The 27,576-nt window shown below is 38.6% G+C and overlaps 1 protein-coding gene and 1 pseudogene across 3 annotated transcripts in view; one reads left to right on the top strand and one right to left on the bottom strand.

Annotated features, from left to right (window-relative positions):
* MARCHF8 (membrane associated ring-CH-type finger 8) overlaps positions 1–25,807 on the bottom strand; it is a 133,683-nt gene extending 107,876 nt beyond the window's left edge. For 2 of the 3 annotated variants that reach the window (XM_032432202.1, XM_032432205.1), the window contains exon 1: positions 25,554–25,807. The gene's annotated coding sequence lies outside the window, so the exon portion shown is untranslated. The remainder of the gene's footprint in view (positions 1–25,553) is intronic. The other variant, XM_032432203.1, reaches the window with a different exon arrangement.
* Positions 20,877–21,057, top strand: LOC116649632 (annotated as a pseudogene).
* Positions 25,808–27,576: the final 1,769 nt, after the last annotated feature.

Raw genomic sequence — 27,576 nt, 5'->3', positions numbered from 1 at the left:
ACCTAATGGGGGTGCCTGGGTAGCTCAGTCAGTTAAGCATCTGACTTAGGCTCAGGTCATGATCCCAGGGTCCTGGGATCGAGCCCCACATCGGGCTCCCTGCTTGGCAGGAAGTCTGCTTCTCCCTCTCCCACTCCCCTGCTTGTGTTCCCTCTCTCACTGTGTCTCTCTCTGTCAAATAAATAAAATCTTTAAAAAAAAAAAATGTCAAAAGCTGAGTAATCATGAAACATTTTAACAAAAGCCATGCATTCCCTGTATACTGAGAAATAAACACTGCTGAGAGAAATTAAATATCTAAATATCTAAATAAATAGAGACATACACCTTGTTTGTAATTTGGAAGATTCAATACTGTAAAGATGTTGATTCTGCCCAAATCAGAATTACATTCATATTCCTACCAGGCATTTTTATAGAAATTGGCCATTTGATTCTAAAATTTATATGGAAATGAAAAGGATCTGGAACAGCCAAAACAATCTTAAAAAGAATAAAGTTGAAGGACTTACATTTCAAGACTTATTATAAAGCTTAGTGTTCATCAAACTATGGTCCTAGCCTAAAGACAAAAAGATCACACCAGGAACAGATGCACACTTACACGGTCAACTGATTTCAAAAGAGGCACCGAAGCAATTCAATGGGGAATGGAAAGTCTTTTCAACAAATGGTCCTAGAGAAACTGGATATCTACATAGTAAAAAAGATAAACTTCAATCTCTATCTCACACCATAAACAAAAAATAATCTGAGATGGCTCATAAATCATAAACTAAAAGCTAACACTATTAAACTCCTAAAAATAAACATAGGAGATTATCCTTTCACCATGAGTGTAAGCAAGATGCAATAGCATTTGACAAAATTCAATATATGGAGGGACACTAGAATGTATCTCCATGGTGTTGGATGATATTGGTAGTATCAATATGAAATCAGGTTTTTTTTTTTATTTTGAGAGAACGCGCGTACTAGTGGGGCGAGGAGCAGAGGGAGAATCTCAAGCAGACTCCACTCTGAGTGCGGAGCTGGACGCAGGGGTCAACCTCACGACCCTGAGATCATGACCTGAGCCAAAATCATGAGTTGGATGTTTAACCAATTAAGCCACCCTGGTGCCCCTGAAATCAGTTTTTAATATATACACATGTGTATACATAGATGTATAAGTAACAAGTACAGACATTATGTGTATATGCCTGTGCAGACACACAAACATATGCTAGCTCTGTCCGCTAAGAGGGCCTAGATAGTAACGACACACTAGTTGCAGTAAGTACTTCACGCACCCAGATCCTGTTCCCCACTTTTCCTAGAAAAGTTCACCTGAGGGCGGAGGCACACAAAATGAGCCCAGAGTGTCCTGCTGTACCCGAAAGCAAGTAGGTTCTCAAAGAACTGTAGACATACAAAAAGGACACAGGAGTCAACTTGAAAAGGTTCACAGGTACCAAGTCTGGAACAATTAGAGTATCCAAATAATTATAGGTCACTAAATTATAATATATGATAGGCCAGTAAATAAGAATATATCTATGAATCATTCAAGAAAGTAAGTAAATAAGGGCGCCTGGGTGGCTCAGTCGTTAAGTGCCTGCCTTCGGCTCAGGTCATGATCCCAGGGTTCTGGGATCAAGCCCCGCATCGGGCTCCCTGCTCGGCAGGAAGCTTGCTTCTCCCTCTCCCACTCCCCCTGCTTGTGTTCCCTCTCTCGCTGTGTCTCTCTCTGTCAAATAAATAAATAAAATCTTAAAAAAAAAAAAAAGTAAGTAAATAAATAAATGAGGGGCGGAGGGAGAAAGGAAAGCTCTTCTTTATAACAGAATGCCAATTAAAGAATACAGAAGGAAAATGCAGTTGAAAGAACAATGGATGCTAAAACTAGTAGGTGAAAGCTTGATGAGGAACACAGTATTTTTTTAAAATTTTTTATTATTATGTCAATCATCATACATCATTAGGTTTTTTTTTTTAATTTTTTTATTGTTATGTTAATCCCCATACATTACATCATTAGTTTTAGATATAGTGTTCCATGATTCATTGTTTGTGCATAACACCCAGTGCTCCATGCAGAACGTGCCCTCTTTAATACTCATCACCAGGCTAACCCATCCTCCCACCCCCCTCCCCTCTAGAACCCTCAGTTTGTTTTTCAGAGTCCATCGTCTCTCATGGTTCATCTCCCCCTCCGATTTCCACCCCTTCATTCTTCCCCTCCTGCTATCTTCTTCTTCTTCTTTTTCTTAACATATATTGCATTATTTGTTTCAGAGGTACAGATCTGTGATTCAACAGTCTTGCACAATTCACAGTGCTCACCATACCCTCCCCAGTGTCTATCACCCAGCCACCCCTTCCTCCCACCCCACCCCCCACTCCAGCAACCCTCAGTTTGTTTCCTGAGATTAAGTATTCCTCATATCAGTGAGGTCATATGATACATGTCTTTCTCTGATTGACTTACTTCACTCAGCATAACACCCTCCAGTTCCATCCATGTCGTTGCAAATGGCAAGATCTCACGCCTTTTGATGGCTGCATAATATTCCATTGTATATATATATGACATCTTCTTTATCCACTCATCTGTCGATGGACATCTTGGCTCTTTCCACAGTTTGGCTATTGTGGACATTGCTGCTATAAACATCGGGGTGCACGTACCCCTTCGGATCCCTACATTTGTATCTTTGGGGTAAATACCCAGTAGTGCAATTGCTGGATCGTAGGGTAGCTCTATTTTCAACTTTTTGAGGAACCCCCATACTGTTTTCCAGAGTGGTTGCACCAGCCTGCATTCCCACCAACAGTGTAGGAGGGTTCCCCTTTCTCCGCATCCCCACCAACATCTGTCGTTTCCTGACTTGTTAATTTTAGCCATTCTGACTGGTGTGAGGTGGTATCTCACTGAGGTTTTGATTTGGATTTCCCTGATGCTGAGCAATGTTGAGCACTTTTTCATGTGTCTGTTGGCCATTTGGATGTCTTCTTTGGAAAAACGTCTGTTCATGTCTTCTGCCCATTTCTTGATTGGATCATTTGTTCTTTGGGTGTTGAGTTTGATAAGTTCTTTATAGATTTTGGATACTAGCCCTTTATCTGATATGTCATTGGCAAATATTTTCTCCCATTCTGTCGGTTGTCTTTTGGTTTTGTTGACTGTTTCTTTTGCTGTGCAAAAGCTTTTTATCTTGATGAAGTCCCAATAGTTCATTTTTGCTGTTGCTTCCCTTGCCTTTGGCGATGTTTCTAGGAAGAAGCTGCTGCAGCTGAGGTCGAAGAGGTTGCTGCCTCTGTTCTCCTTCAGGATTTTGAGGGACTCCTGTCTCACATTTAGGTCTTTCAACCATTTGGAGTCTATTTTTGTGTGTGGTGTAAGGAAATGGTCCAGTTTCATTCTTCTGCATGTGGCTGTCCAATTTTCCCAACACCATTTCTTGAAGAGACTGTCTTTTTTCCATTGGACATTCTTTCCTGCTTTGTCAAAGATCAGTTGACCACAGAGTTCAGGGTCCATTTCTGGGCTGCCTATTCTGTTCCATTGATCTATGTGTCTGTTTTTGTGCCAGTACCATACTGTCTTGATGATGACAGCTTTGTAATAGAGCTGGAAGTCCGGAATTGTGATGCCGCCAGCTTTGCTTTTCTTTTTCAACATTCCTCTGGCTATTCGGGGTCTTTTCTGGTTCCATACAAATTTTAGGATTGTTTGTTCCATTTCTTTGAAAAAAGTGGATGGTATTTTGATGGGGATTGCATTGAATGTGTAGATTGCTCTAGGTAGCACTGACATCTTCACAATATTTGTTCTTCCAATCCATGAGCATGGAACGTTTTTCCATTTCTTTGTGTCTTCCTCAATTTCTTTCATGAGTATTTTATAGTTTTCTGAGTACAGATCCTTTGCCTCTTTGGTTAGATTTATTCCTAGGTATCTTATGGTTTTGGGTGCAATTGTAAATGGGATCGACTCCTTAATTTCTCTTTCTTCTGTCTTGTTGTTGGTGTATAGGAATGCCACTGATTTCTGTGCATTGATTGTATATCCTCCCACTTGACTGAATTCCTGTATGAGTTCTAGCAGTTTTGGGGTGCAGTCTTTTGGGTTTTCCACATAAAGTATCATATCGTCTGCAAAGAGTGAGAGTTTGACTTCTTTGCCGATTTGGATGCCTTTTATTTCTTTTTGTTGTCTGATTGCTGTGGCTAGGACTTCTAATACTATGTGGAATAGCAGTGGTGATAGTGGACATCCCTGCCGCGTTCCTGACCTTAGGGGGAAAGCTCTCAGTTTTTCCCCATTGAGAATGATATTCGCTGTAGGTTTTTCATAGATGGCTTTTATGATATTGAGGTATGTACCCTCTATCCGTATACTCTGAAGAGTTTTGATCAAGAAAGGATGCTGTACTTTGTCAAATGCTTTTTCTGCATCTATTGAGAGGATCATATGATTCTTGTTCTTTCTTTTGTTAATGTATTGTATCACGTTGATTGATTTGCGGATGTTGAACCAACCTTGCAGCCCAGGGATAAATCCCACTTGGTCGAGGAACACAGTATTTATATAGTGTCAATAATTATTAACTTCAAAGGGAAAAACTGTATCTTGACAGTGGAGGAATCTAGCCGACAGCAACTTAACCAAGTGTTTGATTTTATCACCAATATTGAAACTACCTATCATCAGGTGGCTCCTAATATGCTGCACTGAGAAAAATAAACGTCACTTTTGTATTCTCCCTGTCTAAAATGTATAATCTGAATCTAACCATGAGGAAACTTCAGAGAAGCACAAATTGAGGGACATTCTAGAAAATAACTGGTCTCTACTCTTAAAAATGTCAGTATCAAGAATGACAAAGACAAGTTGAGGAACTACTCCAGATTAAAGGAGACTAAATAAACCTGAGCTTCCAAGGCCTGTTATTCACCATCCCATTTTCTAGCAATGTCAGTAACTCAGCTGTCTCAACAGTGTTTCATTCAGGCAGCCTGACTTATTAACTATCACTTACAGCTCACCTTATGGACTATACCAAATAGGTATTTTTGTATCATCTAAACAGGGACACCATGTGTCCATTCTGTAAGGACAAGAGTTTGCAATCTCCACCCATTCCAAATGGCTGTGTTTTGGCACATGGTCAAATAATTTTTGGCAAAGGCAATAAAGTGATGCATGCAGATAGAAAAAGAAATTCAGTGTGATTCTGGATTGCATACTGGACAGGGAAAACAAAAGAACAATAAAGGACATTATAGGGACAACTGTTAAAAATGCAGTATGAATTGTGAATTAGGTACTGTACCTAATTATTTAAATTCCTGACAAATATTTTACTGTGGTTATATAAGAGAATGCCCTGGTTCTTGGGAAACATACAAATTAGATTCAAATTAATCAGAAAAACATTCATCTTGGGGCGCCTGGGTGGCTCAGTCAGTTGATCCCAGGGTCCTGGGATCAAGTCCCGCATCAGGCTCCCTGCTCGGCGGGGAGCCTGCTTCTCCCTCTCCCACTCCCACTTGTGTTCTCTCTCTTGCTGTCTTTCTCTCTGTCAAATGAATAAATAAAATATTTTTAAAAAAAAGAAAAGAAAAACATGCATTTATATATATGCATAGAGAGAACACAATAAAGCCAGTGGGTAAAATATAAATAACTGGTGAATCTTGGTAAAAGATATGTGGTAATTCTTTGTATTCTTATACTTCTGTAAGTTTGAAATTGTATCAAAATAAAAAGTAACACATAACACAAAAGACGTAATTGAAAAACTGGAAAACTTTTTGACAAATATGATAGACGAAAGGTTACTTCCTTTAATATATAAAGAAACTGTATAAAACATTCAGAAAAAAAGTAACACCCTAGAAGATTAATGGGAAAAGGGCATGTCCAGCTTATTTATAAAAGAAACTAATAAACTTAAAAAGGATAAGTCAAGCAGAGAAAGTCAATTATCATATGGTTTCACTTACTTGTGGAACATAAGGAATAGCATGGAGGACATTAGGAGAAGGAAGGGAAAAAGGAAGGGGGCGAAATCAGAAGGGGGAGATGAACCATGAGAGACTATGGACTCTGAGAAACAAACTGAGGGTTTTAGAGGGGCGGGGGTGGGGGATGGGCTAGTCCGGTGATGGGTATTAAGGAGGGCACGTACTACATGGAGCACTGGGTGTTATACAAAAACAATGAATCATGGATCACTACATCAAAAACTAATGATGTATTGTATGGTGACTAACATAATAAAATAAAATAAAATTTAAGAAAAAATAAAGGAAAAGCAACAAAAAAATCAACTTCGCTAATAATTTAAATAGGCAAAGAAAGACGAGATGTTTTCCATCTCTTAAATCAGTTGGCAAGCATGTCTTAAAATGGCCACTCAAACCCTGTTAGTGAGAGTGTTAATTATAACCTTTAAAAAAAAAAAGAACGTTTCAGTAAAGCAGTTCATAAATATAAATCAAAAACCTTAAAAATATCCACATCATCTCACCCCATGATTCTAGTTCATAATACTATCCTAAAGAAGTCATCTGAACTGTGGATTTAAAACGTATGCCCAAAGACATTCATCAAAGGATATTTACAGTAGCAAAATTTTTTAAAGCATGCTATATATTTAACAATAGGGAAATGGCTAAGTAAATTAGGATATAATCACAAATACAATATGCAGTCATTAAAAGTTATTTAAAATGGGGACTATTAAGCAATAAATTTTAAGAGAATAAAGTTTATAAAAACAGGCATTCAAGGACGACCCTGACTGGGTGAGAAAAAAAAAAAAAAAAAAAAAAATCCATGAAACACAGAACAGGAGTACTAATAACAAACACTGATTGAATATAAACAAGCACTGTAAACACCTGTTCCAATTCTCAAGTTATCTATGAGAGCTCTCCTTGTGCACTCCTCACCACCTGCCCCCATCCAAGACAGAGCTTCTGCTCCTTACATTGTGGCATCATTATAAGTTACCTGCTTCGCTCTTCAGCACTCAGCCTTTCTTGAAGGCATGGCACCATCCCCAGCTACACTCGTCAAACATTTGCTGCTTCATATTTACAAATTCTCCTACCTTGCTTCATATATGTAAAAAAACTATTAACTCTAGCTATTAAAGTCACCTCAACAATGAAATCAAAATTGAACATGGAAGTTCACCAGGAAGCGGTCTCTCTCCTCTTTGTTTCTTTCAAATAAAAACATTAAAGAGAGAACATCCCTGGAGGTTTCTTTCAAAACCCCAGACTCCCAAGGCAGGCTTCAGACAGCATGAAGACATCACATACCTGATGAGCATGATACCACTGTCACTGTCAGCTCACTTTCACATCAAAAAACATTTGTTTTTAAGTCTAATCATTAGCTGCTACCAAAAAACACACCCAATCCGTGTGTTGCAGGGATCAGCCACTACCCAGGGCCACACCTTACGCCAGCTCTGCCCTATTCCCCATTGATTCCACTAGCTCTGCCCTATTCCCCACCTTCCACTTGGCAACTTTCCACCTAATTAGCTGAGCAGAGCACGGTCACAGGGAGGAAGTCATGAACAAGGCCAGCAACATGGAGAAACCAGATGGGAGTAGGATGACCACTACTGTGGCAGAGGGCTGGAGGAAAAGCATCCATAAGTCAGTGGTTCTCTACTGGAGCAATTTTGCCACCCAGGGGACTTTTGGATATATTTTTGATTGCCATAACTGTGGGGGTGCTACTGGTATCTAGTAAGAAGACACCAGGGATGCTGCTAAAAAATATCCTATAATGTACACGACAGCCTCCCACAACAAAGAATTATCCAGCCCCAAACCTCAATAGTGCTAACAATGAAAAACCTGCTGTAAAGTGATATCCACTAGTACAGTACAATCTAATTCCAACTCAGAAGGAAGAGGACACCCAGTAGGTAAAGGAGACCTGAGGTAGTTTAGGAAATGTACATACCCACACAACGTCCTCAACCAGATGCTAAGTCAGGGTGAGACAACTAACTGTTCCTTTGGTGACCAAATTCTACCTCAAGAAGTAGGAAAAAGAGCATTATAATTCAATAAAAGTAATAAGAATACCTTTTTCCCCCAAGGGTGTGCTCCCCTACATATACTTCTTCAAAGACTGCTTCATAGCAGAAACAGTAAGAATACTATCAAAATTGCCCATCCAGATTGGTAAACATCTCCAAAGCAGTTGGCAATGCACTCACAGTCAACGACAAATTTAGCAAGACCCAAGAACCCAAATTCACAGTTCCTAGCTTAGCTTAAAAGTGGCAAACATTCACAGATCAGTCAAAACAAAGAAAACAATAGCCCTGCTCTTCCCAGATGAATCATCAAAAACTACACAAGACTTAGGAGGAGCAACATTTTCAAAACTGAAAACAAGTAACACTTAGTCTAACACTACTACCAAAAAAAAAAGGAAGAAAGAAAGAAACTACAGAGAGAAATTTAGAAGGTGAACGTCATTGTTATAATTCAGTTAAAATCTGTGACTATTTTGTCACACTACAATATGGTTTTTCTTGATTATTTTAACAACTTTATCATGTCATGATTTCCACCCATGGGAGGCCAGAAGGTTTATAGAAGTCACCCAGCACCAACACCTGACTGAGGCAGAAATAGCTTTGATCTGACTCTGAAGCATCACTTGCCAGTCTTAACTTGGCCTTTGTCCTTTCAGTGTTAGGAAGCACCTAAGGTGGCCCATTTCTTTTTTTTTTTTTTTTTTAAGATTTTATTTATTTATTTGACAGAGAGAGACACAGCGAGAGAGGGAACACAAGCAGGGGGAGTGCGAGAGGGAGAAGCAGGCTTCCCACCGAGCAGGGAGCCCGATGCAGGGCTCGATCCCAGGACCCTGGAATCATGACCTGAGCCAAAGACAGACGCTTAACGACTGAGCCACCCAGGCGCCCCTGGCCCATTTCAATGTTGGGACAGGAGTATCTGTAAAAATGTGTCCATATCATGCTGAGTCAAGAGCTCTTTCCCTTCCATCTACAGGTGTTAGTTTTGCCCTAGGTTAGAATCAGTGAAATAAACCTAATTATCAATGTACCAGCCCTTACTGTTTCTGTAAGGTTATCATTCCCTCCCCACCCTAAGCCTTTGTTTTCTTTCTTCATGCTCGCCTCATGAACTGTGTTATAGCAGGCTCAATTATGATTCATGGGAGACAAAAAACCAGAATGGAAGAACCGGAAGGAATCTTAGAGATCAACCAGTTCAAACCCAAGCCCACTTTTATAAATGAGTAAAGTAAAGAAGATAGAAAGAAAGCAAGGTTGCTTGCTTACCAGAGGTCAAGCAGCTGCTCAGGAAAGTAGGAAGTTGAACTCAGGTTTCCTAACTCTTAAGCCTAATACTCTCAGAACTATACCAAATTGTAGAATATGCTGTGTAAGTAACAGAATTGACATAATTTTTTTAAAGTTTTATAATTAAAAAAAATAATTTTCAGTTTTAACAAGTTAAAAAAAAAACACTTCACACTGGCACAACCACCCTATGAAGTAGTAGAATTGTTATCATCCCCACTATATGGATGGTAAACCCAGGCTCAAGTTCATACAGTAAGCACTGAAGCTGGCTCCAGGGCCTATATCCTTAACTATTATGCTACCTGGGTAAGTACTAGAATATTCCTAACGTTATCTCAACTGAATTAACAAACTTGAGATTTCCAATAAATCTTGAAAATTTTAATGCTTTGATAGAATCTAATATAATAAGTTATCCTTCCTGAGAATATAGTAAAATTATTTTTTAACAAATCAAGATAAATGTAAAAGATTATAGCATAAGAATTATAATTTATAGACTATAAATTTAAAGGATATATTATATCAGTATTCCTGGCATAAAACGACATTTTAACCTAAAAATCAGGTTATGGTATTAAAGTATCATCTTCTACATCAACTACCCTCAAGAAATTCACCTAAAAGCAATCTAACCTTTCTGGGAGTAACACAGAAGGGATTCATTTACAGAATGGAGCTTTTTGAGAAATCTTAGCCAAGCAGAGTCTCATGCTCTCAATCATTTCTCAAAGGCCTTCCCACATAACCGTGTGCTATGAACAAAACAAGCACTAAGCAAATAAAATATTTAATCTGCCTAATTCATACAAATGTACTAAAACATTAATAAATAATAAAAGTATGGATTAAACACTTAAGTTTAGTTCCTCTTCTACCAAGACTCTATTAAAAGGATAGTAAAATGACTTTTAAAAAATAAAAAGTTTATGTTTCTGGGAAGATGGAGTAAATATACTTTTCCCTATTTGTCCCACTAAGTATAATTAAAAACTGTGGACATTATATGTAAAATAAAGACCCTGAAGGGCAGAGAAGAAGGCAGACCAGCTAGGGACCTCAGGATTCAAGGAATGACATGGTATTGAGTTCCTTGGGTTTTCTTTTTGTTTATATAACCCAAACTTACAGCTGAAGAACTGGCAATTCAGAAAAAACAAGAAGTACAGAACTGCCCCCCCAAAAAAAGCCCCAAGGAAAGCCAGCTCTTTCTAACCCAACAAGTAGAAAAGGGTCAGCCCAGAAAGACAAAAAACTTTAAGACAATAAAACTTTTAGACACCCTACTCCAGCCAAACACCACAGGAAAAAAAAAAAAAAAAAACTGCAGCTACACCCCCACCCAGTCCAGCAACAACAGAAGATAGACTAGACTTCTATTCCCACCAAGATGTATAACAAAGCATCCCAATATTCCCATCAATATGTTATTAGAGAAGGCCAAGTAACTAGCAGGGACTTTCATCCCCATCACTTCTGTGCCTCAGTAAAAAAACTAAGTCTCAGCAAAGAAATACAGGCTACAAAGAAGAACCAAAAGGCAATTTCAAAACTGAAAAATGTAATTATCAAAATACAAAAATCAACAGATGGGTTTAATATCAAAATGGTGGGAACAGAGAAAAGAGTCAGTGAACCAGAAGACAGAACAACAGAAACTACCCAATCTGAACAACAGTGAGAAAGCAGACTGGAAAAATAAATAAATAAAGAGGGTCTCAGGGACCTGTGAGACTATAACTAAAGAGCCAATATTCATGTCATCACAGAGGACTGAGCTGAAGAAGCACTTGAAATAATGGCTGAAAATTCCCAAATTTCACAGAAGATGTATACACTTACAGACTCAAGATTCTGAGCAAACTACAAACAGGAGAAACTTAAAGAACTCCTCACCAAGACATGTCATAGTCAAACTTCTGAACACTACAAAGAAAACATCTTGAAAGCAGTGAGAGAGCAACAACACCTTACCTACAAGAGAAAAACCATTTAAATGACAGCAAATATTTCATCAGAAACCAGAGAGGCCGGTAAGAAGAGAAACAACACCTTTCAAGGACCAAAAGAAAAGAACTATCACCTCAGAAACCTATATCCAACAAAAATATCCTTCAGAGAGGAAAGAGAAATCAAGACACTCTGAGATAAAAGTAAACTAAGAGAATGTGTCACTAGCGCATGTACTCTAAAAGAATGGAATGGCTACATGTTCTCTAAACAGAAAAGAAAAAGAGAACTTTAACAAAGTATTCACAAACAGAATTCAGCAAATATAAAAAGAATTATAAACCATGACCAAATGAAGCTTATTCTAAGGATGTAAGATCTGTCCATTTTTGAAATCTATAATGTTGATGTACAGTGTTAAAAAGCTAATGAATAAAATCACATGTTCATATCAATGAATGCAGATAAAACATTTGATGAAATTCAACACCCATTTAGGATAAACTTTCAGAAAAATAAGAAAAAAGAATTTCCTTAATTTGATAAAAAGCATCTACCAAAAAAACCCCTACACCTAACATGACACTTAATGAGACCAACTGCTTTTCCCCCAAGAGTGGGGAAAAGGCAACTCTTACTTAATATAGTGTTGGGGGTTCTAACCAGTGCAATAAGGCAAGAAAAGGAAGTAAGAGGCATGCAGATTGGAAATTAAGAAATAAAACTGCACCTATTTGCAGTTGGCATGATTGTCTATATAAAAAAAATCCCAAGGAATCTACCAAAACACTCCCGGAATAAGTGGGTTCAGCAATGTGCAGGATATAATATAAGCTTACTAAAAGTAGTTATACTTGCATGTACTAACAATGAAAACAAGGACACAAATTAAAAATACAACAACACAATCATAAAAAAATGGCATACCTAAGTATAAAACAAAGATCTTTTATGCTGAAAAGCATAGAACGCTGGTGAAAGAAATCAGAGAAGTAATAAATAAATAAAGACACATACTGTATTCATGGACTAGAGCTCAACAAAGTAAACATGTCTATTCTTCCCTAATTGATATACAAGTTTAACCTAATTCCTATCAAAATCTCACCAATATTTTTTTGTATACATAGACAAGATTATTTTGGGGCACCTCGGTGGCTCAGTTAGTCAAGCATCCGACTCCTGATCTCAGGGTTGTGAAAAAGAAAAAAAGAAAAGAAAAAAAAGACAAGATTATTTTTAAAAGTATATGGAAAAACAAAGGACCTACAATAGCCAAAACACCTTTGAAAGAAAAAAAGAGATGGGAGAACTCAGTCTACTGATTACAAGACTTTAATTACAGAGTGACCATAATCAAGACTGTGTGGTATTGCCAAAGGGACATATAAATCAATGGAACAGAATACATCCACACAAATATGCCCAGATAATTTTTGATAAAGCCATTCAATGGAGGAAGGGTAGCTTTTCAACAAATGGTGCCAAAACAACAGGGAAAAAAAATGAACCTCGACCTAAGTTTCACACATTATACAGGTATTAATTCAATACTTTATGGACTTACATGTATAACATAAAACTATAAAACTTTTAGAGAGAAAAAAAACATAGAAGAAAATCTCTAGGATTTAGGGTTAGCCAAAGAGTTCTGAAACTTGACACCAAAGTCATGATCCCCAAGTGGAAAAATTTATGAAGTAGATTTCATAAATATAAAAAATTTTGCTCTGCAAAGGGTGAAAAGAAATGCTACAGACTGGGAGAAAATATTTACAAAGCACATATCTGACAAAGAACTACTAATAAATAAAGAAAAAAGGTATAAATAAGAATAAATAAGAAGGCTACAAATGAGAGGGGGCACCCGAGCAGACAAAAAAAAGATCTCAATATGTTTTCTGAAGAGAGAAAATATGGAAATATTAATAACTTAGCAAGGTGAAGAAGGCCACAATGTAAAATACATGAAACGATGGATAAAGATACAAAATAAACTAATTTGGGGCACCTGGGTGGCTCAGTCAGTTAAGCATCTGCCTTCAGCTGAGGTCATGATCCCAGGGTCCTGGGATGGAGCCTTGCATAGGGCTCCCTGCTCAGCAGGGAGCCTGCTTTTTCCTCTCCCCCTCCCCCACTCCACTCGTGCCCTCTCATGTACACGCTCTCTCTCAAATAAATAAAATCTGTTTAAAAAATGAACTAATTTGCCTATAAAAAAAAAACCACCAAAGGGCTCAGGCTTCAGGTTATGAATGGGAACCAGCTACAGGCTAAAAAGCAGAGATACAATAAAAGTCTATAAATAAAACAATTGGTCCCCTGGCCACCTCCCCATCCAGAAACTGCTACCAGAAGTAGGGTGCTGTCATAACAAAAACCTAAATAAGTTGCATTTATTTAGTCATCACTTTGTAGGCAATGAGGAACTTCATTATTAGAGAATGAAAAGATGATGATCCATGTTATGCAAGGGAAAATATTTAGAAACTCTGTTGATGGCTCTAACTCAGAAGACAAACCACACACCTGATGAACTTTAAGCTCTATGGGTTTTGACAAAACTAGAAATTGAAAACTATGGTGTGTTGGTTACTACCAGCTATTTCTAGCAGGGTATTACAAGAAAATAATAAGCTCAGAGAAAATCAGATTATAATGTGACATTACAGATGGCTTCCACTGAAACAAGACAGAGGAGTAGAAGCAAGAAAGCAGAAAAATAAAGTAGATTTGAGAATTATGTCTCAAAAACAAATTTGGTTATTGGCACTGTGATTGACTGGAAGCAAATGGATAATGAGTCTGCTAAGTTTCTAAGGGAAACACACTGGCAGAAAAACTGGAAGGCCGAATTTAGAAGGTCTGACTGTTCAAGACCCAACAGCTACCTCTGGGAGCCCAACCTTCTACAAAAAGACCAACTTCACAATACCCAAGGAGACCATGCTCTGAACATCAAATTTGGATGTGGGATGTCAACAAATAAGACAATGGGGGAAAAAAAAAGAACCTCCTAGAGGATGGTCCCTGGGGCCATGAAGAAAAAAGAATGTGAGGGTTTGTCCCAGGGAACAAAATCCAGAGTCTAATTAAGAAACACCCTTTCTGCCCATAAAGATTAAAGAACTGTTACAGAAGAGTGACTTCTGTCTCTCTATGCTTCACCTTCCAAATGAGATTACTAATGATGCTGTATTCTTACTAGAATATTTTTTGGGGGGCTGGGGGCAAATACGTCTTCTTAGTTCACCTGAACAAGAAAGGCTGATGTGGACTTGACAGCCAGCCAGACACAGAGATCCTGTACTATGAACTGAAGGCAATGACTGGTTGGATAGGGGATTAGTGTGCTCTGTGTGTGGGAAAAAGAATGAAACAGTTTGGGGACCAGAATGACCAACTAAAACAGAGTCAATGCTATTTACCTACTACATAGTTTCCTGTTCCCAGGCAAACCAGAGACTACATTTTCCCGTTTCTCTTGTAATTCTGTGAGAGGCCATGTGACAGGCTGCCGGCCAATATAACATGGGGAGAGTACTATCTGTCACTCGTAGGCCCTTGAAAACATTCACTGAGATGCTCCATCCAGCTCTCTTCAACTGTCAGCCTGGAGGCAGATGAAAGAGTTACATCCATCTTGTGCTAAGTTTTGCATGACAACAATATTTTGTTGTTACCACACTATAACACACAGCCCAGGGCTTTCCAAATTTTCGGTGCATACCAGTCATCTTGTTCTGATGCGGTAGATCTAGGATGCAGCCTGAGATTTTATAATTCCCTAACAAGCTCAAAGATGATACTTATGTGGCTGGTTTATGGAATACATTTTGAGGAGCAAGGGCTTAAATTACCAAGACTAATACACATGAGAGAACAGATGATTCTCTGAGAAACTGGCCAGGATAAAGGTCTCCCACATAGTGACTGAGCAGCAAGCCCAGAGAATTCAGGTTCGCATTAAAGCAGGATGATGGAAAGCTCTAGGAGGAAAGGTCTCCAGAAAATTAGAGATTTATAAGAAAAGATATTATAGATGATATAAGAGAGCATCTGGTAAAAATTAAGAATGTGTACATGAAAAGTTATGTCACTGAAAAAAGAGGTAACTTTAAAAAGATACGTACGAAAGAAAAAGTAGTCACAGACTACTACTTGGCAATTAAGTGGTCACTGACTATTATTTCAATAAAAATAGGGCTATAACCATACTTGGAATGCAAAAAAGGTAAGTGAGGAATTTAAGATGCCCAAATCCACATAACAGGAAAGCAATGTATAATCTAAAACTGAAAAATCAATAATATGTATAAGCATTAAGTTTAGAACTATGGAGGTAACTACCATAGAAATAAGAAAACATAAATTGCCTCTGTGTTCATTATTTTTAAACAATATCCAAGTATTTTGATGAAAACTTAAACATTAATTTTAAAATACAGAAAAGTATAGAGACTGGTAACAGATAATATGGGCAAGGGAATGGAAAAAGGGTCACATTATTAGGGGAAGTATAGATTGATTGAATAGACTGAATAGATTGGATAGATTGAAATAAAAATTGGGGCAACAATTGCCACTACACAATTTAAATCTCATTTGGCCAGACAATGCCACTTTTAGGACTCTCTACTATACTAATACTTCCATGAATGTTCAAAGACATATATATGAAAACAGGCACTTCAGGGCGCCTGGGTGGTTCAGTTGGTTAAGCCACTGCCTTCGGCTCAGGTCATGATCCCAGGGTACTGGGATGGAGTCCCACATCGGGCTCCCCCTATACTGCGGGGAGCCTGCTTCTTCCTCTCCCTCTCCCTGCCACTCCCCCGTTTGTGCTCTCCCTCTCTCTGTCAAATAAATAAATAAATAAATAAAATCTTAAAAAAAAAAAGAAAACAGGCACTTCAACACTGTTATGAGAAAAATCAGGGGCGGCTGGGTAGCTCAGTCAATTAAGCGTCCAACTCTTGATCTCAGCTCAGGTCTTGATCTCAGGGTCGTGAGTTCAAGCCCCACAGTGCGTAGATTACCCCAAAAATAAATAAATAAACTTCAAAAATAATGTTCACATAACCACTGCTCATAACAGGAAAAAAATAACAACCCAATTATTCACCAAGAGTAAAAGATCAAATTATGGAATATCCATATAAATGTAATACAATATAACAATTACATATCAGTGTACTACAACCACATACAGAAACATGGGTGAGTCTCAAGTCTCATATTATGTGGGATAAAAAAGCAGGTGATGAAGGTATACACACAGTATGATTCTAGTTATTAAGTTCAACAGTGGAACATAGCTTAGAGAGGCAAATGTAATACAACTATTAAAAATAACAAGGAAATAATAAACGCAAATTTAGGGCATCAGTTATGTCTGGGGGGAGGTAAAAAGATGGGGTGAGAGGAGGACCAAGGGGCATCAAAGGTAATGTAAGGTTTTGTTCCTAATTGGTGGTGATTACAGAATAAAAGTATTTAAGATCTAAACATATTTCATAATTATTATAATGCTTATTCAATATTTAAAAGATGAAAACATCAAGGGATAAAACTTTCAGATAACAAAAAAAAATATTCTTTTTGCTTTTGTCAAGACATGTTCACTGAAAAAAATAATTCAAATACTATAGGAAAGTCCAATCATTCTTTCAAAATCACCTAAAATCCCACCATCTAGACATAATCAGTAACAACTGCTGAACATCCTTCTAGACATTTCTTATGCATGTGTGCATACATACACTTAAAAATTTTACATAGAAATACTATATATACAACACATATATGCTTATTCTATAAATGCTGTTTACACCCTTGCTTTTTTAAAATAAATTATAGTAAGCCACAATTTACATAAAATACCCATTTTAAGTGTAATGTTGGAAAAGTTTTGACAAAAGTCTATGCAGTATAACCACTAACCAATTAAAATTCAAACAGAACATTTCTATTACTGCAAAAAATTCCCTGTTGCCCCTCTGCAGTCAATTCCTCCCTCTCTGACCCTAGGCAATCACTAAACTGCTTCATTATAGATTAGTTTTGTTGGCTTTAAGATGAATTGAATGGAATTATACAGTATGCACTGTTTTGTGTCCAGCTTCTTTTGCTCAGCAAAATGTTTTTCAGTTTCATGCCATGATATCATCAGTAGTTCCCTTTTTACTGTGGAGTAGTATTCCACTGTGTAATTGTTGATGAACATTTGGGCCATTTCCGGTTTTGATCTCTGAACATTTGGTCGTAAATCATTTGTGATGTAATCTTTTATGACCAGGAGTAGAACTGCTGGATCATCCCATAAGTGCACACTTAAGCTGACTCCTACGAGCAATTCGTGTAAGTGCTGGTTGGTTTACATTTCCACCAACCCTTGATACAGTCCATCTCCTCAACTGTAACCATCCTTACAGGCAAAGAGTTGTTCGTAATTTTGATTTGCATTTCCCTAAATGACTGAATATATTGAGAATTTTAAATGTGCCTATTGTGAATTCAAATATCTTCTTTTGTGAAGTGTCTGTCCAAATCTTTCACCAATTTCATAATTTGGATTGTCTGCCTTATTAACAATTTATAGAGGTTCTTTATACACATTGGATAAAAGTCCTTTGTCAGATATATGAAATACAAATATTTGTTCCCATTCTTTTTTTTTAAAAAAAAAGATTTTATTTATTTATTTGACAGAGAGATAGAGAGCACAGACAGGCAGAATGGCAGGCAGAGGGAGAAGCAGGCTCTCCGCTGAGCAGGGAGCCTGATGCGGGGCTCGATCCCAGGGCCCTGGAATCATGACCTGAGCTGAAAGCAGACGCTTAACCAACTGAGCCACCCAGGCGCCCCGTTCCCATTCTGTAGCATATCTTTTATTTTTCTTAGCAGCGTCTTTTAAAGTGCATAAGTTTTTAACTTTTATTAAGTCTAATTTAACATTTAAAAATTTTTATACTTAGTGCTTGTTGTATCATTCATAAGACTCAATCCTTTCTCCCTCAGACTGGGAATAAAACATGAATGTCTGCTTACCACTTCTATCATAATGTTGGATTTGAGGTGCTAGACGATGCACTAGGTCAAAGAAAGAAATTAAGAAGGAAAGAAAGAAGGCAGGCAGGCAGGGAGAAAGAAATGGCATACTGATTGGAAAGGAAGAAGTAAAATTGTCTTTATTCAGTGATCTCTTATGTAGAAAATTCTTAAAAAGTAACAAGAAGACTACTAGCAGTAGTACATGAATTTAGAAAGGCTACCAGATACAAAGGTAATACACAAAACCAACTGTACTTCTACATATTAGCAATGAACAAGTGGAAAATGATTTTTAATCCCATTTATAACATCAAAAACCATAAAATATTAAGATATAAATTTGACAAAATATGTACATGACATGTACACTACAAAACTAAAAACAGTTCTTTGAAGCAGATCTTTGAAAATAAAGAACAAAGGTAATGAATTTATCCTAACCAATTTCAAACCACATAAAGCTACAGTAAGAAAGGCAGTATGGTACTGACATAAGGACAGACCTACAAATCAACAGAAGAGTGAAATCAGAAATAGATCCACATATGTATCACCAATTGATTTCCAACATAAAATGGCAAGGTAATGCAATGGGCAAAGAATAGAGGAATGACAATAAATGCAACAGGGAAAGGATAATCTTTTCAATAAATGATACCAAAATAACTGTGTATTCATAAAGGAACCTAAATCCCTATCTCCATACCACATACACTTAGTACTAAACCCTAAAAATAGATCATAGACCTAAATATAATAGCTAAAACTATAAAACTTTTAGGAGAAAACTTCTATGGCCTGCTTTTCTTCATATAACAATATTTCTGATACCTCTGTATATTAATAAATATACATCTTTTACATTTTTTAAAGGGTAAGAAAAATAAAGGACAAAGAGACTCCTTAAAACCTTTTAAACATGTCTTCATTTTTTTTTTATATATAGATTTCATTTATTTACTTGACAGAGAGAGACAGCGAGAGAGGGAACACAAGCAGGGGGGAGCTAGAGAGGGAGAAGCAGGCTCCCTGCTCGAGCCCGATGCGGGGCTCAATCCCAGGACCCTGGGATCATGACCCAAGCCGAAGGCAGATGCCCAACAACTGAGCTACGCAGGTGACCCACAACATGTATTCATTTTTAAAATCAAATTTCAAAACCCACATGAGTTCCTTACCCATAGAGTCAATCATTCTTCAACTGAAATACAGAAATACTCAAAGGAAAAAAAAAAAAATCTTCTTTACCCTCCTTTCATATGGTTTCAATAAAATGAGGCTGCTTCTAGGGAACTGCCGTTTTGTCTCACTATTTTCTGAGTGCTTTGCTAAAGCCATAAATAAGAAAATAAATCTGCCTAAAATATATTAATACCATCCACAACTTGTAAATATAAAAGGGTTACCAGAAGATCATGACAATATGAGAAATACTCTGTACTGCTATATGGTCTGGAAGTGGCCTGCCCTGGTTGATAAAGATTCATAATGCATCACGCAGGATTACAAAATTTTTAAATTATAATAAACAAAAAATTAAAATAAAACAAGTTGAACCTATTCTAAGCATAAATTCTCCCCCCACCAATAATTTAGAGAATATCTGAAGAAATGTATTACTCTTGGTCATGAGTTGTGGTTAACAAAATGATAGATTAAAAAGAGAGTCAATTATATTTTATGAATTTAACCATCATGGCTTTCCACAACACCAAATGAAAGGCAACACATAATGCAGTGTTACTGCTCATGTATTATTTATTGTGCATAACAAATTACCCCAAAACTCATTTAAAACAATGAACATTTACTATCTAACAGTTATTATGGGTCAGCAATTAGGCAGCTAAACTGGGTACCTCTGGCTCATGGTCTATCATAAGGCTTCAGTCAAAACTGCTGGCCAGGGCACCTGGGTGGCTCAGTTGGTTAAGCGACTGCCTTCGGCTCAGGTCATGATCCTGGAGTCCCGGGATCGAGTCCCGCATCGGGCTCTCTGCTCGGCAGGGAGTCTGCTTCTCCCTCTGACCCTCCCCCTCTCATGCTCTCTCTCTCTCTCATTCTCTCTCTCAAATAAATAAATAAAATCTTTAAAAAAAAAAAAAAAAAAAAATGCTGGCCAGGCTATAGGATCATCTAAAGGCTTGGCTCTGTGTAAAAGGGGGGAAGGAGGAATTTGCTTCTAAGCTCAGTCATGTGGCTGTGGGCAAGTCTTGATCCCTCATCATATGGGCCTCTCCGGAGGGCTGCTCACAACGTAGCAACCTTTTGTGTGTTTTGTTTTGTTTTAATATCCTCCCTTCTCTCAGGTGTACAATTCAATGGCTTTTCATATATTCACAGAATTGTGCAACCACCAACACAATCAATTTTAGGACATTTCATCATCCTAAAAAGAAACCTATTACTCATGATCAAATCTCCCATCTACCCCCATCCCAACTCCCAATCACTGATCTATTTTCTCACTCTTTGGATCTGTGTATTCTGGAAGTTTTGTATAAATGTAACCATACAATCGCTTCTCGGCCTTTTGGCTAAGATCAAGTGTAGTATCTGTTCTTATCAGTTTAAATGTAACCATACAATATGTGGCCTTTTGTGACTTGCTTTTATCATTTAGCATCATGTTTTCAAGATTCATCTATGTGGTAGCATGAATCTGTACTTCATTCCTTTTATGGCTAATATTCCCCTGTATATATAAACCACATTTTATTTATCCATTTATCAACTGGCATACATTTGTTTCTACTTTTTGCTATTATGAATACTGATACTGTGAACATCTGCATACAGGTTTTGGTGTAAATATATATTTTAATTTTTCTTTAGGTAAACCTAGGAGTGGAGTTGCTGTGCCATCTGCGATCCCTATGTTCAGCTGTTTGAGGAAGTACCAGACTGCTTCCCAAAGTAGGTGCATCACTTTGCATTCCCCATAACAGTGTATGAAGATTCTAATTTCTCCACTATCTCTGCAACACTTGTTATTATCTGTCTTTTTGATCATAGCCATCCCTGTGAGTATGACACGGTATTTCATTGTGGTATTGATTTGCACTTCCCTGGTGGCTAATGAGATCAAGCTTCTTTTCAGGTGCTTATTGGCCATTTGTATGTCTTGCCTGAAGAAATGTCTATTCAAATCCTTTGTTTTTAAAATGAGTTCTTTTTCTTTTTATTGTTGAGGTGTAAGTCTTTTTTACATACTCTGGATACTAGACTTTTCTTATTAGATATATGATTTGCTCATAACAAATAATAGAGAGCATGTAGACAGGATAGCAATAGGAACTCTCATACACTGCGGGGAGAAAACTAAAACAGCACAACCACAATGGAAAGTAATTTGGCAATATTTGGAAACTACAGATACCCATACCCTACAAGCAGCAACTCCAATCCTAGGTGTTTACCTCAGCGAAATCCTTACACTTGGTAAAAACTAACATGGGTGGAACCTTGGTGGGGGGAAAAACATGAATTAAACATAGTAACCTAAGTGGAAAAGTCTCAGAAAAAAATCCACATAGTATGATGCCATTTATATAAAGTTCAAAAACATGCAAAAGTAAACAATGTCTGGGGGGGGTTGTATACATATAAAATAAGTTTATGAAGAAAAGCAAAGAAATGATAGAATTCAGTACGGTGGTCACTTCTGAAGAGAAGGAAAGTGGGTGTCTAATCAGTAAAGGGCACACAGGTTTCAACGGTGTGATAATATGCTATTTTTTGAGCTTTATATATGCAAATTACACATTTTTGTACATGTGACACATTTCATAAACATTTTTTTCAGAGAGCTACACTGACATCTGAAGATCTAATATAGATACACACTGAAGAAATTTAATTCCAATATACTTAATGCAGATGAAAAGTATCACAGGGAACCAAAAACTACATATAAACAATATTACCAATTACTTTTAACCCAACAAAGTGTATGCTTTGTAGAACAGAGAAGATGGATTCGCTGCCTTTTTCTGCTTCTTCCTACCTTTCTGTAAGCCTGTCTTCCTGACCCAACCTTTATCACAATGATCTAGATTAAATACCACCTCCTCTAGGAGGTTCTGCCACTCAATCTATCAACTGATGGGTTCTCATCCTCCTCTCAATTTCCACAGTATTTGTATTACTTCAAGGCCCTCATCACATTATCCCTAGAATGCATGTGATTTAACTCCTCTGTCAAAGATAAGCACCTGAAGATCTAGAACACTGATTAATCAGCCTGGCTATAGAAGGCACTCAATTTTTTGTTGACTACTGAATGAATGAATGAATTTGAAAATTCAGCAATTTCAGAGAGAGGTGAGTAAAGATTTGGCCTAGTTTTCTTTAAAACTCTCAAAAATTGAGGAATTAAATAATTATACTCCTTGAAAAAGAATTTCAACACTGAAATTCTTCAAGATATAGCAAATAGAAGATTAACAGTGGTCAGTTAAAATATAAAATGTTTATAGTGCATACACTGATTATTTTCCATATTCACCGGGGGCCAAATCAAAGGCATAATAACTTCCTGAAAGATTATTTACCATCAGAACAGTCCACTGCCTTAGAACATGTCTTAAAGTCAATCATATAACTGAAGGACAGGTAGTGTTACATCTTTTACAGAAAAAAAATAGTACATACCATTTCATGACCCAAATTTGTTACTTTTAGAAAATTTAGCTTTTTTTTTTTTGCTTTCAGATATTTAAATTGTTTACCGGGGCACCCTGGTGGCACAGATGGTTAAGCATCCGACTCCTGGTATCGGCTCAGGTCGTGATCTCAGGGTCATGAGATGGGGCCTCTAGTCAGGCTCCAGGCTCAGCATGGAGTCTGCTTAAGACTCTCTCTCCCTCTCCCTCTGCCCCTCCCTCCTTCTGTGCTTGCTCAAGCTCTCTCTCTCTCTAAAATAAAGCAATCTTTTTTAAATTTAAAAATTAAAAAAAAAAATTGTTTACCACCAAAGTATAAACCTAAACATTATGTGCTTATGGCAGAAAAGGAACTGCTTCATGACAAGGACCACAAGTGAAATAGAGCTGTTTCTCAAGAACTACACACTACTGCTGATAACAAATAGGGAGTCTTGACTGGTTGAATCAATTCATTCCTGTCTATGCATCTATAATTTCCTCCTGGAACTAATTTAAAGGAGATAAAAATGTTGAAGTAGGGTCACCAGATTTAGCAAATAAAAATACAGTCAGCCCAGGTAAACTTGAATTTCAGATAAACAATGGATTTTTTTAAAATAATGCATGCCTTGGGGCGCCTGGGTGGCTCAGTCCGTTAAGCGGCTGCTTTCGGCTCAGGTCATGATCTTGGGGTCTTGGGATCGAGCCCCACATCCGGCTCCCTGCTCAGCGGAGAGCCTGTTTCTCCCTCTCCATCTGCCTGTCACTCTGCCTACTTGTGCTGTCAAATAAATAAATAAAATCTTTAAAAATAAAATAAAATAAAATAAATAAATAATGCATGCCTTATGCAATATTTATACTAAAAACTTTTTCACCGTTAATCCGAAATTCAAATTTAAACTAAGTTATCTGTATTTTATCTGGTAACCCTAACTGAAGCCAACAAATGGAGCAGTAATCAATCCAATTTCCTCACTTTGTAGCAGAAACTGAGACCTAAAGAAAAGAGGTGACTTAACCTAAACCTACACCAAAGATTAAGGAGGTGAGTTACTTTAAAAAGAGAAAACATATCCACTAGGTCTCCTTGGGTTCCGTTCATAGTCCTTTCAACCTCTGATTCTGGCTCACCTCACAGAAGCACCAAGCGGACGAGCTGTAAAAGGCTATGGTTTTCCTCTTTCAGTATCAAACTTCCAAGTTTCAGTAAATCTCTTATCAACCCTAGTCTTCGAAAACAAACCAGGAAACTAAGCATTTCTCTTAAAAAAAAAAAATCATCCTGATAATTCTTGGTCTACAGACCACTTCATATTGTTTATACATTCACTCACTATATGAAACAGAACCTCCTTTTCTCCTAAACCCAGTTCTCTCAAGATCCAGAGTTTCAAAATTTGTGATATGTTCATGTTATTCCATGGCTCTAACAATTTTAAGTCATGTACTTTCCCGACTTATGTATTTTTCGGAGGAAATATCCTAATCCATTCAGTTGGGTCTAAATAAAAGTCTTGCAAAAAGTCTTCCACTCCCATTCTATACCTGAGCAACTAGGCCAGCAATGAGCATTAAGTCTCACTATTATAAACATACACTCACATCCCTTGGGCCTGGAATGCAAGAAAAGATGGAAACAGAAAGGTGCATCGGAAATTTGGGGGTCTTTTCCAAGTCTATCTGCAAAATATACTAATTGTCTCTCTAATTGTATGACATACGGTCGAACAAAGTTGAAGGAAAAATAAAAGAAAACTCCACGTAAGCAAAAGATTCATCTTCCAGAGCCTGTCAAATTAACAAACACAGAACACCTCCTCAACAGTGTAACAGTGCTTCTCAACCTGTGATCCCTGGGGGCCATTAGGGGTATTGCAGTAGAGCAGGAAGACCGCGAGGCAGACAGAGGTTTCGATTTTCTTTCTTTTTTTTTTTTTAATTAACTGGACTTCCAAAGGAAGTTCTAAGAAAGGTTTCGTTGTATCAGAAAAGCCTGAAAAAAACAGCAACATAAACCATTACTTTGTATAAAAGTTTTCTATTAAAAACTTCACCCAGGTGAACAAGAATCCAAATCGTGTCAGATGAAAAATTTAAAGACAAACAGGAACTTAGCAATTAAAAGACAACTATCTACCTAAGCTTTCCCTCTGGCAGCTTCCAAAGTATACAGGTCTCTCTCGAGATCACACACGTCAAAAGTGGAAGGTCCTCAAAGATCACCTAGTCCAGACATTCGTTACAGATGTGGAAACTGAGGCCAGGGCCAGCGCTGAGGCTGACCTGCCCAAGGTCTCACAGCCCGCAAGGGCCGGACTTCAACTGGGACTGACTCCACGCTGGCAGCCCCAGGCCCTCAGAGCCCGACGGATCCTGCGGCCCCCGGCTCGGCCCGGCCCCGGGGGCAAGCCTCGAGCAGCCGGAACGGAAGGGCCCACAACCCGGGCTCGCTGCCGCCTTTCGGCCGGCTCCACGCCAGGGCCGCGACCCAGGGACTTGGGAGCTGCAGAGCCCTGGCCTCGGCGGCCGCCCACTCCCAACCCACCTGTCGCGCACTGCACAGCCGGCAGCCACACCCCCTGCCGGGGCAGGGGGCTCAGCCGGCCTTGTCGGCGGCGAGCAGCAGCGACTGCAAGCGGCGTGAGGTACGCCCGTCCCAAGGCCGCAGGAGTTACCTCAGGTGGGCGCTGAGCTCGCGGCTGGGCCGCCCCGGCCCGCCCGAAGCATGCCGGACACCAGGATGCAGCAGGCCCGCAGCTCGGCCGCCACCCGGCCTGTTTACACCCCTCCGCGGGAGGACGCCGTCCCGTCACGTGACATGCGCGTCACGTGTCCGCCCGGGGGCGGGGGTTGTGGAGGTGTTGCCCGGCAACGGCGGCGCGCTAAGGGTGGGCGAGCGGCCGCGGCGCCGCGGTCCTTCCGCCTCCCCGGTCCTGGCGGTCGGTGCAGAGGCGAGAGGGGACGGGTCCCAAGCAATCCGGCCGCGGAAGGGGAAAGACCCCCACCGTTACTGCTTCATCCCTTTGTGAGCCCCGGGCCTGACCGCTTATATTATTAGTGCTTTGAAAGGAGAAGGGAATTCGGTCAGGTATTCTGATGCTGCACTTGGGAGAAAAAAATGGAAATACTTCCCTACTTAAGGCTAGCAAACGAAGGCGGAGCGTTTGTTTACCTTAAGGAACAGTTCTGTTTACTTTCGCTCCCTAATCTGGAGTGAATGGCTATTCCACAGCCTACCCCACCGCGACTCCCATCCTGGAATGGGTGTGAGGAAGGCTTATGGGACTTCCAACTTTTATTTTAAATTATATATTATGATTTTCATGAGCATTAGTCTTTGTATGTGTAAATACAAACAGACCTAAATAAATATTTGATTCAGCATTCAGGTTTTGTCCACATCAAACTTTACTGATTATAGCTGATACTTGTTTTTAGTAACTATTTCTACTAAGTCGTTTTCCTCCATCAGACTTTACAGAAGTTTCAGCCACTGCCAATTTCTCCCATAATAGTCATTATAAATTGCATAAAAGACTAATTTGTACTATTTCTTAGTAAATTCATGAGAGAATTGTGAGCCGATACCTTCAAATATTCCAGAATTGTTCTGTTGTCCAGGAGTGATCTATTGTATAATTAATTCCTCCATACAATCCTGATCATGTTGCATACATGGCTAAGAGCAAACTGACAGGGTCAAAACAGTGGGCTCAAAATATCTTTCAGGTCTGTGCAAGGTCAAACATCCTCTTCATTAACACACCTAAAATGCAACATTACAAAGAGAAGAAAATATAGTGATGAGTTTTCTCCACACTCATCTTTTACTATGGAAAATAGGTTACAAGGCCAGTTGCCACAACCTGTTGAGTTTTTCTGCTGCTTCTGGCAGCAGATGTTCCCTAAAGGCAGGAATAGTATCTTTCACTGGTATACCTTATGCCTAGACCATGCCTGAGAAGCAAAAATATTGGCTAATCTACGGCTTGTGAATCTGTAGGAAGTGGCAAAGACTATTCACATATCCAGAGGGATCTGTAAGTTAGGCAGTACTCATGGAGACAATGCAAGGTGAGTCCTGACTCAGTCATTTCTATCTAAGCAATTTACTTAACATTTCTGAACCTCTTCATCTACTTAAAGGAAAGTAGCTACTGAACAGTTATGAAGATGAAATGAAATAATGCTGGCACAGCACTTTAAAGTGCCCAATACATACAGTCCTCAATAAATGTTAACCATATATGACCTTTGGCAAGACAGTAGTGATATATAGGAGGTCAGAGTCCTGAGGGAAAGGCAACTGATGGATTGAAAGGGTTCAGGTCCAGGGTCTGGACTCTTGCCACCTGGACTGGAGTTGAGCATTGCCAGCAGGGAAACTAAGCACAACGACAAAGAAAGCTTTGCGTTTAGAATGGAAGGCTACCAATAAGGGAATTGCTCATGGGTGACCAGGTCTTCACTCCAAGGGGAGCACTGGCCTTATGGCAGCAGGTTAATTCTACATCCTGTTTGTGGTGGTGGCGACTCCTAGTATACTACCTGTCCACTGCCTCAGCCCA

The sequence above is a fragment of the Phoca vitulina genome, unplaced genomic scaffold, assembly GCF_004348235.1.
Source record: "Phoca vitulina isolate PV1807 unplaced genomic scaffold, GSC_HSeal_1.0 scaffold48, whole genome shotgun sequence".
NCBI classification, from domain to species: domain Eukaryota; kingdom Metazoa; phylum Chordata; class Mammalia; order Carnivora; family Phocidae; genus Phoca; species Phoca vitulina.
Note: the sequence above shows the minus strand (reverse complement) of the source record. Positions and strands in the feature narration are given on the sequence as shown.